Here is a 19,553-nt window from a genome sequence, read left to right on the forward strand (position 1 = left end):
CAGAGAGGAGTGGGAACTATAAGCTAGTGTAGCGAGTCGTAAACTTTAAAGTACATTAAAGCAGCAGTTGAGCAGCGTTTGTGTAGCTTTTATGGAAAAGAAATAGCAGGAGCAGTAGTGAAAATTGTGGAAATTAATATTGGATTGTGAAAGAAACAGCCCCGGCTGTCTTCCTCTGGTAGGTCTTCTAGCTCTGACTTGCCGTTTGCGTTTGTGGGAAATTATTATCAGGCTTGAGAATATTCAGTGACTTTGTACTTATTATTTACCTTATTGGGGACATTGATCTAAGTTAAAAGTTATTATTAAATGTTATTGGGTACAATCATTATCAATATAGAATATTGAGTGAGTTATGACATTGTAAGTTCATTCAGGCCTCTCCTTAGTTCAGTGGTGTGTCTGTGTTAAGGCCAAGCACCTGTGCATTTCCCTAGTTATCTTTGGGCCAACGTGTAGCTAAATGGGCTAGGGGGGAAAACACTTCAGCAAAAACATAAAAGCTATGCATTTGAACCTAGGTTTGGCGGGAAAATGCACAGATGCCTTGTTTGGGATTGGCCACCGACCACATACGCCTATGGACAGAGCAGAGCATAATAAGTAAGGATGGCTAGGACATTTGCTCGATCTCTCTCTTTCTGGTGTCTCCTTTCTGGCTGGACTCCACTCTCTTGGTCTGGAGTCAGATGCTCTCTTTCTGGACTTCTATCTTTAATCTCTTTTTTCTCCATCTAGTCTCTTATTTCCTATTATATTTCTCTATCGCCTTCCTGGTTGTTCTATCATGTCATTAATATCTGTTTAAGTGTTCCATGGACCACCCTACGTAAAGATGTCATTCTAATTCTGATCCTTTCAATAAATACAAGACATATTGTTGAACTCTTCCTTTGTCTAATATTCTATATTCTTTTAGTAAACAAAACTACCCACACGTTCGCCATACTATGATCAGACAAGCAGCTCTAAGGAGGCAACGCTAGAAAGCAGTTTGTTTACAAAGATGTGTAAGAGAGGAGCATACAAATGTATTTGCCCCCCCCCCCGCCACACCTACAGAATCAAAACAAGCATGTGGAAAAGACGAGCAAGAGACAAATTTGGAGCAAAGAAACCATGAAAACTTTGTTTACAGACTTTATGAAATTACATATTTTTGCAAAAGTAATATGACATTACTACATTTCTAGTGTACAATTGCTATAACCATACAGCCTAACTGAAATGTTTCATCTGCTTTAAATTATGATTTTGTCTGTATGGACTTTACAGAGCTGTGTCCAATGAAGATGTCCCAGGGAAAGAATGACCTCAGTGACGGCCCCAACAAACGTGTCAGAGCTGTTTCCCCGGCTGCAGACAAGAAAGATGACCACATAGCCGGTCCTAGCCAACACCATATGCTCTCCAAGGTGGTGTTATGCTTCAGTTGTTATGCTTATGTTTGACTAGTGGATGAACAAAATACATCACATATCTTTCTTAGGTTTGACTAGTGGATGAACAAAATACAGCACATATGTCTTAGGTTTGACTAGTGGATGCAGGACCTCAGGGTTTCTGGAGACACCTACCATTGGAGTCAAGCAGAGTTGACGCATCCACTCCAATGATAGAAGTGGGCACATATTGGCCATTTTGGCTACAGAGCTATAGTACATCGGAGTTCACTTGTTTGGTCCACACCAGAGTTCGAATGATTTTTTACACCACCCAAAACCAACCGGACTATCCGAGGAAAATGAACCAGGGTTCGATTAAGGCGGACCAAAGAGCTCAGGTGTGAAAGCGACCTTAGACTGTAAGAGTTCAGGAATCTACTCTTTTTGGGTAGACTCTTTGCTAGTTTTGACATTATTATGGTATTGAGTTTTCCAATACCAGTTACAATGTGATATGACATCTATTTGATATCAGTATCAAAATTATTTCCATGCCAGGCTAAAACAGAGTAGTGGGATTGGGGGGGGGGGATTTCCGCAATGCTAAAATCTGACACCAAGAGAGTGTGATTTGATTAAACTCCAAGCAGCATAATACCCTGTTTGGCCCATCTTGTATTCCAGCATGTGGGGAAACTTGGCATGGCCAAACATTGAGTCTGACTTGTGAGTTAAAGGGATAGTTTGGATTTTTGGACTCTTAAGTGGTATGAAATACTTGCTAGTAGTATAGTTGATGCGATGCCATTAGCTTAACTCACAGAGTACCGTGGTCTGAGTTCTGGCCTCGTTCTGAGTGAACCGGGAAGCTTCAGACAGGCAGCAAACGAGGTCATGAGACAAAAAAGTGTTATTCCACCACACAATAACCTGCAGGCAAAAGTTGTAATCATCCACAGCAGAAAACATTTCCTATGCTTCAGAGTGACATGATGTGTTGGAACTAGTGGTCTGCAAGGGCCTTGAAATGAAGCCCAGCCCGAGCCCGTGAACTTCAGGCCCTGCCCGAAAATAAGCACGACTGTAAATAATAGTTTAAGCCCTAGCCCGCGTGAAAAACCAGAAAAAAAATTATTATTATTATTAAAAAAAAAACTTTTTTATTTGTTTTAAATATTCGAAACACGGTTTTATATGAACTTAATAAATAAACAAAAACGAAAATGTTCAATAGGTCTACCTAAATAACAGATAGTGAAAACTAAAGAAACATTAATTATATAGCCAAATATTAAATTATTTTTTAGTTTTAAATATTCTAAACACTGTTTATATATTAACCACATTTTTATTTTAGTTTATTAATACTGTTTAATATTAAACAAAAACGAAAATGACCAATAGGTCTAACTAAATAACACATATCACGCTGAAAACTAACAACCATTCTATAGCCTGTTTCGCAAATTCTATTTCCCAGCGCTCGCGTTGCCTCACACGGCAGCCTCGTAAAACGTATTTGAAGGCTATATGGAATCTTCTTTGACACACACACACAACACAATAGCCTACTCAGTCACTATACAAACAAACAGAAAACATAAATCAGATTTCGAGCAGAGCAACATTTATTATATAATGAAAGCGCAACAGAACACACCAGCAAATAATAATAATCAGACTCACCACTTCGCTGTGTTGATGTCAGCAACGTGTTGAACAACGTTAACAAAACTTCGCCAACCGGCTACATACATCCAAGAACAAATTAAAACATTGGCCAACTGGCTATATTCCAACTTCAACCTATGCCACTTCGGTCTGGTTCATTTGTTCATCATCCACATGAGCGCTCCCCGCGAGTTCTCCCTCCAGGCTGCGGTAATTACATCCAATTGTATCTGTTAACTTATACATCTTGACTCCTCAGACACGAGGCTTTCACTCTCTGATGACAGCACTACGTTACGCGAAAATGAAACAGAAACTTAAGGTTATCCTATAACCCTAGTTATAAGAGTATAGCGAGCGCAAAAAAAAAGACGCAATAATTTTTTTTAAAAGAGGGCACTGCCTGGCCCGGCCGAGCCAGAATTATTTATTTAAAAACAAAGCCCTACCCAGCCCGAACCCGTCGTGTCGGGTAGGGCCCCGTCGGGCTCGGGCAGGGTTGCAGTGCACTAGTTGGAACTAGTCTCAGTGTGAGGTAGTCACTAAATGCTTCAGAGTGACATCATGTGTTGAACTAGTCTCAGTGTGAGGTAGTCACTAAATGCTGGGTCTTGAAGCATAGAAAATGAGGCATGCTGTTTTCTGCTGTGGGTGATTAAAACTTCTGTCAGGTCAGAACTCCGACCACGAGACTCAGTGTGTAAACTGAGGGCACTGCATCAACTATACTACTATAGTATTTCATACCACTTGATGTCCACAACTCTGAACTATCCCTTTAAGGTGACTCATCATCAAGTACCAGTGACAAGACATGTCTAACATAAAAAAAAAAAAGCCAAACATGTCAATCTACAATTACTCTGGGGACGGTGAACGTTGTACTTTGCAAGACTCTTATTGTTTTTTATCTGGTATTTTTAGGCCACAGCCCCACTGATATCCAGTACAGTGGAGGAGATGGCGTCTCTGTTGGGACTAAAGGAACTATCTGTCTCCTTGGTGGACTGCATTAAAACACCAGGACTTAAAGGGACTTTGAATGAAGGAGGAGGTAAGGCTATAAATTATCTTATTTAAAAAAGAATTCACATTGAGATCTTTTTGAAAAAAAATTGTTTACAAGAGCGTCCTAGCCAAGACAGGCAACAGCACAAATAACAGGGTTGCAGATATTTCATTTCAACCTTTATTTAAAAATCTTAAGCTTCTTAAGTTTCCCTCATTCACAGAAACGACGATTGTGCAAATGTAAACGGTACATAATAAAAGCAATATTCACAGAAAATGAAACGCAAAAGAGAAATAATAATATAAAAAAAAATAATGTTGTAAAATAATTAAAAAAATCTAAATAAATAAATACCAGTGTTTTTTGCGCCTTTCTGCAAGAGAAGGCCAACCCACCCTATCATACAGGACACAATGGTGAGTATCGTATCTGTCACCATTAACACTTTGAGTGCCAACGACGAGATTAGTCGTTCTAACTCGCCATGCGTTGGGTGCCAATGACGAGTTTTCGCGTTATTTGATTGTTATTTCTTTTATTAGCGATATCCATTCATTTTTCATCCATCCAGCCTGACGTTATCATTGTGAATGGGTCTGAGCTCGAAAAGGGCAAATACCGCCGCCTATCGTCTCCCGGATGGTAATGCACATCATTGGATTGGATTGGGTGGCCATGTGCATCAGAAAAAAAGTCCGGTCCAGGGTTTTCCTATCTCTGGCATGCAGTATCGTGTTACCAGATTGACTGAGGACCCTCAGAGCAACGTCCATTATGTGTTTCGGACTATAACGTTGGATCAATAAACGCGATCAATATTTGGAATGGCGATCAGTAATTGGATTAATCTTTTTGCAGAACATCTGGTGTGAGGTAAGGACTCTATTTTACCAGTATTGGGTTAATCGGATGTTTTCTTTCATAGCGATCACAACGTGTGTGCGTGTATGACGTTAGTGCTGACCAGGTCATGGATAATAGATTTTTCAGCCCGCTTCTCTAGCGTCCATAAGTACACATATACTATCGATAATCTAGCGTTTATTTGAAAACGATTCATAAATCAGCCGAAAAATTACGACGTGTTTTGTGTATTCCACTAAAGGGCTATTATCGCGGAATTTCTCTGAAATTACTAGAACTCTCCGAAACTATACTCGTATTCAAAACGGTATAAAACGGAAATGTACCAATGAAAAAACTATCCGTTTCGTACATGTTGACTGCAAGCAAGTCATTGATAAGCGAGGGGTGTAGACCCATAGCCATAATTTAAGATATAGTTTAAGCGTTCGCAAATATCCCCAACCTCCCATTGACTAAAGCACTGGCACTCAAGGGGTTATCTGGGCAAAGGGGCGTGGCACCCAATGTGTTAATAAACTTAAGAGCTGACTGATATGCAGAATCCAGAGGTTTAAGAGCTGATGCTGCAGCATGCCTATAAATTACATCACCATATTCCAAAACTGATAAGAACAACAATTATTTTCCTACTAATTTGATCTGTTTCTGTACAGGAAACCAAATTTCTTGTACGGGAAACTAATTTTCTGTCGCAGTTTAGAGGCAAGATTATCCACATGGAACTTAAATGTAAATTTACCGTAGAGCCACAGGCCAAGATATTTATACTCAGTGACTCTATTCAACGAAGGCCTGTAAATTTAACACTAACATCCGGTGTGAATAAGCATAGGATTCAAGGACTGAAGTTTAATAAGGCTTTAATAAGGCTTTAAAAAAAATAAAAAATAAAAAGACATTAGCCACATCTAAATGTATAAGCACAACAAGGTTATTCTAATATTTTAAATAATTACACCACTGATTTAGAGATTTGCACAATGTAGCTCTAAAAGTCTCTGTTTTTCTCTTTTTTCTCTTTACTCAATTTTATTCCATCTGTTTTTCTCTGAGTTTTATTTTAGTTCTCACTCCTTTTTTTATTTTTTAATCTTTCATTGTTATTTTTTCTCATTTTAAGGTGTTAGTGTTTAGCTCCACTCTTTTCCTTTTTTCTGATGTTTCCTACATAAGTTAGTAGAAGGTTCAAATGAATATATTAATGAAGGTATATTTTTCATTTTTCAAACTATTGTTAGTACATTAATGGGAAGGCGCAAGACCAAAAGCGACATTCTATCGAATTAGAATTAACGTTTTAGATCCTATGGCAATTAGAAGAATAGGATTACAAAGCTCAATTTGGGTAATCCGGTGGCCTAAGGGAGGGAGTCATAAGTGTAGGATGTGTCTATGGGACACAATCCTGTACGACTCTCGATGGGAGGGGGGGAAAGGGGATTTTTATTTGTATATATGTATGTTTTTAAGCTCGGCTCTGAACGGGACCTCACTAGTTGGATGTATATCTATTGTTGCCTCGCACTCCAGAAGCATTACCAATAACTACACAACAACATGTATAGATTATGGCTAGTTTGAATATAATGATATGGAACACTGGGGGAATAAATAACCAACACAAACGCAAAAGCGTGCTCACACTGATGAAAAAAGAACAGGTGGACGTTGCTCTGCTAAGTGAAACGCACATTCTAGAGAAAGACATAGATACGTTAGCGGACAACACATATCATAATATTAGTCACTCTTCTTTTGGTACGAGAACTCGAGGTGTAGCCATAGTCGTTAGACGTAAGTTGAATATTGAATTAAAGGGAGTATGGTCTGATGCAGATGGTCGTATAACTATAGCTATGATTGTACACAAGAACAGGAAAATAGCGTTGGCAGCGGTATATGCCCCAAATTTGTACGAAGAGGGTTTCTTCACTACACTAACCAATGCAATGTTAGACCTTCCCGATTACTCATTTATAATAGGTGCGGATTTTAATGCCATTTGAAATCCAAGGATGGACAAATCTTACCTCGCCTTTTCCAGCGAACAAAAGAATTCATCTAATGCATTAAAGGATTGGTAGAAGATTACAGGTGTAAATGACTTATGGCGATCACTTAATCCCACAACCCGAAAGTACTCTTGTCGATCTGCGAGACATAACACATTATCCAGAATAGATTATGTCTTTGCATCCCCGAGACTATTTGATAACTATGAAGTGGAAATGATACCCAATGCACTATCAGTTATTTACTCCTAAAAGGACCATTTGGTATACTATCTTCCCGAGCCCCAAGATGGCGATTTAACTCGATGCTGCTTAATAACAAGGAATTCATTACACAACTCAAAGAAGCTCTTATAGTATTCCTACGGGAGAATGCAAACTCGGTGCAAGACCCCAGAATAATATGGATGTCGGTAAAGGGAATGATCAAGGATTTCACTGATAGCTTTTCCTCCAAAATGCGCAAGAATCGATGCACAAAACTGGCTGAACTGGAAACGCTTTACTCAACGTTATTTAATTCTTTAAAATACAACAACTCAACTCGACTAGAAAATCAAGTTAAGGTACTAAAAAAAGAGATCAATGCCATATACAGACAACAATCGGAAATACAAATACGTAGCACAAGACAACAGCAGTACTCCCAAGGTTCTAAACCTAGTCACCTATTAGCCATGCGATTAAGAATTAATGCAAAATTTGCAGATATAACTACCATTATAGCACAACAAGTACTTGAAACAGACCCTGAAAAAATGAACGATACATTCAAAGAATTCTACTCCGACTTATATAAATCAGAAACGACCTTCGATCAAAACAAAATGGACACATATCTTAATCAAATTATTCTCCCTAAACTTTCAGAGGATGACGCTAAACAGTTAGAAACACCGATCACACTAGAGGAACTCAAGAAGGCCATATCCGAAATGCAAAGTGGTAAGGCTCCTGGAAGAGACGGTATCCCACCAGAAATGTACCTTTCTTGTTGGGACATAATTGGACCCTTATTACTAAATATGATCTTATACTCAGTCAAGGAGGGGAACTTCCATAAAAACGACAATATTGCACTCATAACAGTCCTTCTCAAAAAAGACAAAGACCCCACCGAGTGCGGTAGTTACAGACCCTTAAGCCTCCTCGGAACCGATATCAAACTGTACTCTAAGGTATTAGCCATCAGATTACAAAAGCATATGACGTCTTTAGTTCATCCGGACCAAACTGGCTTCATAAGAGGCCGCCTGATCACTGATAACATAAGACGAATACTGCACGTACTAGATGCCGACAAGGACGACACCATACCTAAGGCGATGCTGTCCCTGGATGCAATGAAAGCTTTTGACAGGCTGGAATGGTCGTATCTATGGGCAGTATTAGAGAAGATGGGGTTAGGTAAAGGTTTCATTGATATGATTAAAGTAGTATACAAAGACCCATTGGCCATGATTACTACAGGTATAATCACCTCCGGAATATTTCCGGTATCACGCTCAGCTAGACAGGGTTGCCCTCTTAGTCCCGGACTATTCGATCTATCATTAGAACCTTTAGCACAATATATAAGACAATCCCAATCCATACAACCAATCGTAATCAAGGGCACACAACATAAAATTAGTTTATATGCGGACGACGTAATACTGTTCATGCAAAACCCCAACACCACACTGCCTCATCTGCTCAAGTTGATTGAGAACTTTGGTGATTTATCGGGATTCAAGATAAATTGGCCGAAGTCGGCTTTCCTTCCACTTAACACCCCTGCAAAAAAAGATATAACCCTCCCAGGAGAGATACCTATGGTAAAACATTTTAGATGCTTGGGAGTGGAAATATTCCCCACCATAAGACAAACGGTGAAGCACAATTACACAAAAATCCAAAACAAAATCAAAGACGACCTTGATAGGTGGGCAAAACTTAAAAACTCAGTACAGGCACGGATATCAATAGTTAAGATGGACGTACTACCTAGAATCAACTTCTTCAGTTCAATGCTACCGTTACCCCCTCCAGAGGGTTACTGGAAAAGATTACACTCCTCCACATACAAATTTATTTGGAATAACAAACCACCACGTATAAAAAGATCCACCGCACAGAGAAATAAAGCAGACGGTGGCATGGCATTTCCAGATTTTTTCCACTATTTTAAGGCGTATACATTAAGACCATTGACAACATGGTTTGATCCCCAAGCATTAGTATCCTGGAGAAAATTAGAAGAAAACATAGTAGCCCCACATAGACTGAAGGACATAGCATACACTAAACTACCAATCAAGCATTGTGAACGGAAATTTGGCCACATAATTACTCATGCGATCCGGATATGGCGTGAAACACAAAAAAAATATCCTAACCCACATAAATGGCACAATCATACTCCCTTATTCAATAACAATGCACTCTTGATTGAAAAACGACCTATAAGATTCCCTATATGGGAAAAGCAAGGCATACACTCATTAGGGGATGTTTTTAACAAACAGCGTATTCGTTTTTTACGTCCTGAATGTCACCAATTGATCAGAGCTCATCACAACACGGCTAATAACGTTAGCTTTAGCTCCCCGCCGGAGTGGACTACCATCGCTCCTCAGGAGTACTAAACGAGACATAATGATTTTACTGTCTGCAACGAATGTTATAATAAAAGCCCTTCGTTCTATACACTTGTCTGATTGAAAACTTTATTAACAGACCGCAGAATGGGACAACTCGGCACACTCTGAGCAAAGAAAGGAACTGAGATATGAATTGAGTAGGCTATTGCTTGCCTTGCTATGGTCCGGTAAATACGCTGATGTTATTGAACGTGTAACTATATAACGTTAATGCCACAAAACGAATGCCTTTATTATAAAGTAGTAACTTTATAATAATAATAATAAGAAAGGGTCGGGGGGGTAACCACCCCTGCCCGCGACACCGAGTGAACGGCGCACGACCAGAGGGGAAACTTCGAATCCGTGTTCCACTTTCAATAACGAATGCGTGCTTGCCGAATCCCAAACAATATTCATGCTGCAAAGTCATCCTCTAAAGATAGACATTTAGACTAGAGGCAGGCTATATGCTATAAAGAGTAAACTACTAAAAAAAAATGCATTCAAACTTTTTTTTTTTTAATTTTTTGTGTGCGTGCGGTAATAACCGCGGCGGTAGGAAATATTTCGCAAATTTGTGCGGTAAGGAAAACATCAATACCGCGGCAGCTCTATCAAGAGGTTTTGTTTCAGATTTTTATCATCAATTACTAACGACCTCATATGAAACCCTCCACCTAGACTCTGTCTGGAGGAGGGATATACCAGACCTGGAAAGTGATTTTGATTGGCAAGAAGCCTGGGCAAATGTTCGACTCACATCAAGGAACCCGGACCATCAACAAATCAATCTTAACTATATTCACAGGACATACTTGACTCCTATAAGACTGAAAAAAATGGGTCTTATACAAGACTCCAAATGCTCTTTATGTACAAATGGGGACGAGGGGACATTTATGCACATGTACTGGGACTGCCCACCAGTTAAAAGAGGTGACCCAGCAACTATCAAATCTCTTAACTTGGAATATACCTGTACACCCCTCTGTATTACTGCTGAATGATGTTTTTGAGTGTGCAGTACATCCACAGCTAAAGAGATTGGTTTTATCGGGTATCACAGTGGCTAAAAAGCTGATAGCATCACGATGGTTCCAACCGGAAAAAATGTGCCGAAAGGTCTGGATTATTACATATCTCGATGTGATCTATCAAGAAATATCTACAGCAAGAATTTTGGGTCTCAATGAATCCAAAATGACATTGTGGTTAGAAGTGGTGGAGAAAATAAAAGCTAGCATATAATGGTAATGTCTGGTTAGGAGCGAGGGAAAATGGATGGATTATCCAATGGGGGGTCCGGGAGGGGGGGGTACGAGCTGGAGCATATGTGTGTAGGTTTTTAGATAACAGGTATTAAGGGTATATCCTATATAAGACAATTAACTAAAATGTGATTTCATTGGATGTGCACTGTCAACTAATGCTTGTGTATCTTATCGTGTGTTGTCATGTTTGTTTATGTGTTTGTTTAAAAAATAATAAAAAAATAAAATACAAAAAAAAGAGCCACTGACAGTAGATACCTGCACATTATCAAAGTCAATATTTCTGGCTCTTGAAAACAACATTAATATTGTGTTACTAGCATTCACTCATTGACTGCTGTTTTCGGGCCCCGTCTAAGAACTGCCACGCTTTAAAAGATATTAGTCCATCACCTTGTTTGTAGAGCTATAACTATATTCTATATTATAGCTATGGATACAATACTATGGTCATTTGACAGTGACTGACTTTCTTCCAGTCAATAATTTGTCCATGCATACATTCGTGCATTATACCGTGGTGCATATAAGTATGTTTTTAGATCAGACTGGGGTAATGCTGAGGAATAGCCTTATGCGTGTATTATACTATAACTGTTGCCGTTTCTTGCCTGGACCAGCTATTATTCTCAAATCAAATCTATATCATAGGTATTATGTTTCATCATGAATGCATGCATTTTTTGATGCTTTGATCATCACCAACGGCATATATTGTCGAGTAACATTAAACACACACACACGTTCAGTTCGAGGGGAAGGCATGGTTTGATCAACGCAAGATTGATATCATATAGCCCTTACCTTGACTAGGATGTACCTCAAAAAGAATATTCCAATTATCTGATTGTGATTCCAAGTATTGATGTCCATCGTGTCGCCAACATAATCCACCACACATCATGCATCGGGAGCATTTGATTCTTCTCAATCCGACTGTTATAACCGCTAAAAAAAGCCGACCGGAGACATTTCATCGACGCACACACGGCCAAGTAACAAGGTTTCATAGGGTGCTTGATACCGCCGTCTAGCTGGATGTGGCCGGTATTGCACTTTGGCGATCTCAGACTCATTCCCTATGGTAACGCCAAGGTCCCCAGATGAATAATGAATAGAAATAGCTGGAAAAAAAGGAAAAACGATAAATAACTTATATATACGTGGTTGGCGTTTAGCGGTTGTCCGCCAAACGCGTATATAAGCGTGGTTGGCGTCCATTGAGTTAAGAACTAATTCAAGATTAACAAGGGCCTCCTGAAGAGCATCAAAAGAAAGCTGCAATTTCTCAATGGCCAACTGAACAGAATCAACAGTACGCAATTGTATCATCAGAATACAAATGGAAATTACATCCGTACAAAGAAGAAACAATATGATTGATGTAGATCGTAAAAAGGACAGTACCCAAAACGGAACCTTGCGGCATACCTTTAGTTATGGACAGAAATTCAGATTGGGCTTGACCCAACTTCATACACTGATGCCTAGAAGATAGATAATCCCTGATGTAGTACTGTGTTTGGCTCTAAAACCAGATATAAAAAAATATAAAAATATTCATCACAAGTCATCGACATCAGGGTTCATACAGGGGCAATATAAATCAGTCAAAACATCTGCAGCCAGATGTCTCTGCCTCAAAGTCATTAAGAATAACTTTAAATGCATCCAATGAGACCACCTACCAAAGATTCTGATAATTGTGCAACTGTTTCCAAGTAGAGGGAGCAACATACTTAAACTCCCTTTTTCCCAATTCAGTACAGGCTTTAGGGACAGATAGAAGGCATAAGTCCTAGGAGTAAAGACAATAACTTCCCATAAATTTTTAAAGAATGTAGATCCATAGGTATGATGGAAGCAAACCAAGAATAGCCTTATAAATAAAAATATGCTAATGGTTAAGGCAGACCACCCAACCCAAACATGCAAAGAGCCATGGTGAGTAAGGCGAAGCTACATGTTAGATCCTTGCACATTTGTGAATAATCATTGCTGTATATCATTGTTCTTTGCGGTTATACTTTCTGTCATTCTGTGCAAATGTTATGCTAAGATTGATTTTAGAGTGATTTGTTTGTCTTTAGGAGATCATCAAACGGAACCCTCTCCCTGGTCTTTTCCATGCATCCCAAAAATGTGGAAAATAATTGACATAACTAAGCCATCTTGCAATACCACTTCATAGGGTTTTATGGGGTTGGGGGTTCCAGTTGTGACATTATTTTGGGGATTTGAGGTCACAGTCGCATATTATTTGATGACTAAATGGAAAACAATTATGATAATTTGTAGCAATTATGATAATTAGTTGAGTGAAGGTGAGGATCACAGTAGCTAAATTATCAGTGTGCTGCACACTATTCTTTTTGTTTTCTTGTTAAACGATCAGTTAAACCATTAACCAATTTTTCTTTTATAGAATATTTGAAGATTAAAACCCATTAAAATGCCTGTAAATGACCACCAAGGGTCAAGATGCCTATCATCTTTACTATCAGTAAGCTTTAATTTACATCGGTCTAGATGATCAACATTGTCTTTATTGGTTTATAATGTTAAACTTTCTATTTAACCCTTTAATCGCCAAGGACGCCGTAACTCGTCATTCCCCGCCATGCTTAATCTGCCAATGACGCCGTAACACGTCATTGAGATCAATATTTCTAAAATCTGTGATGGCAATCATATTTCTCCCGCGGAGACTTGAGATCTACTGTTGATCCCCTCTCAACTCTCCAACGGTTCAAGAGCGCCATCTGGTGGCGGATCGGCGGATCGGCCAAACCGGAAACGGAAACTGGTGCTCATCCAAATTCGGTCCGACCACTCGCTATAGCTCCCGGGACTCGAGCTCGACACAATGGATAGCGATCCGTTACCAATAACTCGATAAACAACATGATTTGGACGTATATACTATTATACAACCTGGAGATGGATCGCATATTTCAACATCCCATAATAGGAATCTTTTTGCTCCACGCTCATCGCCCAACGGCCCGAGGAGACTGGGGTAAGTTTCAGCGTTTATTTTTACCGTGTTCGATACAAACTGCTCTAATGATCATATCACCCACACTACATGAATCATCTAACGTTGGCCACGGAATTATAAACGACCCCCCCCCCCCATCCGGTCAACATCAGGTGATAAGTAGTAACTTCTAGAAGCACGTCCATTTGACATTTTCTATCTGGCACCGATCGCTATCAAACTGTATTTGATCATCAATATAATGCATTTAGGGCTATAAATCACATTCTGCACTGTTTTCATGGTGCAACCACGGTGCAACCACGGTGCAACGAAGACTACTAAAGAAAACTACAGTGCTGCAATGCTAAAATGCAAAAGAAAAGATAAAATAAAATAAAAGCACCTGTACGAAACATAACCGCATCATTATTTCTACACCATGCCGGGGGGCAGTTACAGTGAAAACTTACCCCCATCAGTGAGTAAAACCTTACTCTGAAGAGGATCAAATGTGAGTAAAACCATACTCTGAAGAGGATAGATGTTATGAATGTATTATGAAGACCTTACTCTGAAGTGGATAAATGTATGATGAAGTCCTTACTCTGAAGAGGATACATGTTCTGAAGAGGATAAATGTATGATGAAGACCTTACTTTAAAGAGGATACATGTATGATGAGAAGGAAGAATAAACCTACGGATTGATTAACCCTATGCTGTCTGGTATCCACCCCAGCAATTCCACGGATGTGTGGCAACTCCTGTATATTTATTAACCCTATGCTGTCTGGTATCCACCCCAGCAATTCCACGGATGTGTGGCAACTCCTGTATATTTAATTAACCCTATGCTGTCTGGTATCCACCCCAGCAATTCCACGGATGTGTGGCAACTCCTGTATATTTAATTAACCCTATGCTGTCTGGTATCCATCCCAGCAAGTGGAACTCTTGATGCCAGCTATTTATTGACATTTTAGATTTGTGTGATCAAACACAATGTCGGTCCAAGCAGACGATGCTGGCAACCTCTTAGAGATGGAACAGAACAGGACAGGTGCTCGCAAAAGAACTCTAACAGAGAAAGGAAAGGAGAATTGTGAGGTGGAAGATAAGAAACAATTAGAAAGCTTTTAACAAAGCTTATCACACCTGGAAGAAGATAGCATAGGAAGCCAGAGGGAAACTGAGAACCTTCTGTCCGACAGAAGAACTTGATAAACTAAAACAAGACATTCAAACAAGTCGTGACCTAGTAAGTAGTGTGATGAAAGACTTGAGAAAGATAGGGTGAGAATAGCTCTGAACAAAGAGGAGTGCAGGTCTGTATATGGACACACAAATACTGAAACAATTGACTCAACGATCCAAGGTGTCAAGCAGGCGGAGGGAAGCTGAACTCGCAGCTAAAGTGGAAGAGGTGAAGGCCATCCAAGTGATCCAGGCTCAGCAAACCAGTATCCTCCAACTAGAGGGGGAAGAGGCAGCCATGCTAGTGGAAATGGAGAAGATGAAGGTGGAGAGTCGACGTAGGCTGGAGTCGGAGAGGATGAAGCTACAGCAGCTACAAGCAGAGCAGGAAGTCCAGGTAGCAGCAGCCCGAGTGAGGGCATACAGTTCTGGAAGTGATCTAGACAACGAAGAAGAAGAAGACACTGACCATGAAATAAATACTGCTCACCAAAATCCTGAATATAGTGCTTCGCTACATCCTACATCATTCCAACGTCAAGCATTTCCAGGAGCGACTGCAAACCAAGAGGCCTTCAGTCTAGCCGAAAATCACAAGTGCATTAAGCATGAATCGCCTACCTACACCAGAACCAACAATATTCAACGGTGACCCCATGAAATTTGTTGATTGGAAAATGACCTTCATGGCCCTGATACACCGAAAGCCTCTCCCAACAAGTGATCAAATGTTTTATATGAAAATGTACCTTACTCGTAAGTCTGTGGAAGGATTCTTTTACAGAGACTCCGAAGAAGCATATAAAGGTGCCTGGAGAGTGTTGGAAGAAAGGTATGGGAACCCCTTCATTATACAAAGGGCATTCAGAGACAAGCTCATGAGATGGATCAAGATAAACACAAACGATCCTCTGGCACTCCGAGAGTTTGCAGACTTCCTACAGGGATGCACAGAGGCGATTCCACATGTCCGAGGGCTGGCCATCTTGAATGACTGTGAAGAGAACCACAAGCTGCTCAAGAAACTACCTGAGTGGATTGTGCGAAGATGGAGCAGGATCGTCGTAGAAGAGCTAGACAAGTCTGGAAGCTATCCAAGTCGTGCACACTTCCTGTCCAACAGGTCTCAGCGGGTGAGGCTGGGGAAGAGCATTTCCAGCTCTAGGTCCACCAGCACCGGTTCCCCGCAGGGCTGCGTCCTGTCCCCACTACTGTTCTCCCTGTACACCAACAGCTGTGCCTCTCTCCACCCCTCGGTCAAACTCCTGAAATTCGCTGATGACACCACCCTGGTGGGTCTCATCTCCAGGGGGGACAAGTCGGCCTATAGGAGGGAGATCGAGAGGCTGCAGAGCTGGTGCAGCTGCAACAACCTGGAGCTCAATGCTCAAAAGACAGTGGAGATAGTAGTGGACTTCAGGAGGAAAGCAGCCCTGCCCCCTCCCATCATACAGGCACTCAGGTGGCCTCCGTGGAGTCATGCCGATTCCTTGGCATGACCATCTCCCGGGATTTGAAGTGGGAGCTCAACATCACGGGCCTGCTCAAGAAGGCCCAGGTGAGGATGTTCTTCCTCCGGCAGTTGAACAAATATAAACTGCAGAGGACCATGATGGCCCAATTCTACATGGCGATCCTTGAGTCCATCCTCACCCACTCCATCATCTCCTAGTTCCCCGCTGCAGCGGCAAAAGATCTCGCCAAGCTGCAGCGGGTGATTTGCTCCGCAAGAGGGTGATCGGCTCTCCCCTGCCCTCCCTCAGGTCCCTGCACGACTCCAGGGCGCTGAAGAGGGCGAGGAAGATCATGGCCGACCCCTCCCACCCCGGTCACAGCCTCTTCACCCTGCTCCCCTCTGGGAGAAGGCTGAGGATCCCAAAGGCTGTGAAAGCTCGTCACAGACTGAGCTTCTTCCCCTCAGCCGCCAGGCTGATCAATGCCTCAGGTCCCCCCCCCCCCCTCTGCGCCCAAGTGACACTGGCACAATGACACTGACTGCACTGCACTAGTCCTTACTGGAACTCTGCACTCTTCACTTTATATATATATATATATATATATATATATATATATATATATATATATATATATATATATATATATTTTTTTTTTTATTGATTAATCCTCCACTGCACTGTTTTTTGTCCTGTGTCTGTGTTGGTGTTTGTCTTTTACTGTGAAAAAAGAAAGGAAAAAATGCATACACTGTATTGCTGCAACAATTAATGTGTTTTTACACAAATGGCTTAATAAAGTAATCTGAATCTTCTCAAGATTTCTGAACAAAGAGGCCCGAATAGCCTGTAACCCCATCGCCTCCCCACTACTGTTGAACTCCAGAACCTCAGACGAGAGGTTTCCCAATAGAGCCAGAGCGTTAAATACAAGCACTCGCATGAAGAACAACATCGTAGAGACACAGTACTCACCCTACAAAGCAAGACCACCCTGCCCCATCTGCAAGAATGAGAATCATGGCATTGCTATGTGCACTAACTTCGCATCAAGGTCTATAGAAGATAAGGGAACGTACATCTACCAAAATCACCTCTGCTTTGGATGCCTGAGGAAGGGACACTCCAGCAAGGACTGTAAACGGCGACATACCTGCAACACCTGCAACCGTCGTCATCCAACGTGTCTGCACGAAGAGAGGTCACAAGCGCCAGGGACAACCCAGAGTGGCACATCTACTACAAACTACCGGAGCCAAGATGTCCACAGAGTCGTGTCTCACACTACAACCCGATGTGCTTCTGCCACCTCAAGCATTGTCCCAGTACGTGTCTTCAGTTCAAGAGCCACAGATAACGGTGCTCACTTACGCACTACTTGACACACAGAGTGATTCAACGTTTATCTTAGAAGACCTGCTTGAGGAGTTAAGTGTGGAAAGTCAACCCGTGAAGCTGAGACTCAGCACAATGACTGCTGTAAATACAGTTATAACCAGCAAGAGTGTCAGCGGCCTACAAATCCGAGGACTCCATTCTGCAAACAACATCAGAGTGCCACAAGCCTACACTCGTAGCTGAATCATCCCAGTGGACAAATCCTACATTCCTACTGGCAAAACAGCGTTACAGTGGCCTCACCTCAAGCATCTCGTAAACAAGTTACCATCACTTCTAGACTGTGAAGTGGGTATGTTAATAGGATGTGATTGTCCCTCAGAGCTAGCTCCACTCGAAGTCATCACAGGCTGTGAAAACGAACCTTTTGCACAGCGAACAGAGCTTGGCTGGAGCATAATAGGCTCATCTAACCCTCATCTGGACAGACAAGGGAGCCAGAGCTTCGTACATGGAGTCGCAGTAAAATAAATACCAGCCCCGTCTACAACGGATGTCCTGAAAGCCCTTGAGTTGGACTTCTCTGAAAAGAACTACGAGGACAAGTACGTGTCTCAAGAAGATGTTCGCTTCATACAATTCCTCAGTGATCACATCAGACAGAAAGAAGATGGACACTACGAGATGCCTCTACCTTTCAAGGGTAGCAGCCCACCATCCCTACCAAACAACAAGAGACTAGCTACAGTCCGCCTTCAGTCTCTAAAGAAGAAGCTAAAGACAGATGAATGAATGAAAACTTTATTTAACAGATTGCAGAATGGGTACAATACAGTACGGCTCAATACATACAATTGTTAAGGGGATGCAGACCTGAGAAAGACGTTTGTCTTGTTTCCATCAGGGTCCCCCATTTTCAATTCATATAGACATTTATGACATACACAACATACATGACATTTATGGCATAGGGACATATAGGTATGTAGTACTGATACATTTGTGACATAAACGGTATTCAAATATACAGTACTGTTACCCCTAGATCCTGACAGAGTATATATGATGGGGAGGAGACTGTCTATTATGAGGTGGTGGGGGTATGAAGAGTATCACGAACGCTATAAGACTTTCATGAAAGACATCATCGAGAAAGGTGACGCAGAACTAGACCATACCACTTCATATGGACAGACTGCTTGGTACCTTCCTCATCACAGCATTTACCACCCTAAAAAGCCTGGCAAGCTAAGGGTCGTGTTTGACTGCTCAGCTAAATTCTGTGCAGTTTCCCTAAATGACTGCCTACTGACTGGTCCCGACTTAATTAACTCCCTAATAAGAGTTCTATGTCGCTTCAGAAAGGAAGACGTGGCCATAATCTGCGACGTGGAAAGAATGTTCCACCAGTTCTTCGTCACCCCTGACTCTCGAAAATACCTCAAGTTCCTGTGGTGGAAGGAAGGCGATTTGGAAACGGAACCACAGGAATACAGGATGGCAGTTCACCTCTTTGGAGCTGCTTCGTCTCCTGGATGTGCCAACTTCGGCCTAAGGTACATGGCACACCAACACAGAAGACTACCCAGCAGCCTCAGCCTTTTGGGGTTTGTTGCCCCATTCACCCTAAGCTGAAAACGCATACTCCAGGAACTATGCCGCAGAGGTATAAGATGGGATGATCCACTGCCAGATGACTTAAAGCCACGGTGGGAGGAGTGGAAGATCGGGCTATATAAATTA

Source organism: Notolepis coatsorum, assembly GCF_963971535.1.
Source record: "Notolepis coatsorum genome assembly, chromosome: 9".
Lineage (NCBI taxonomy): Eukaryota > Metazoa > Chordata > Actinopteri > Aulopiformes > Paralepididae > Notolepis > Notolepis coatsorum.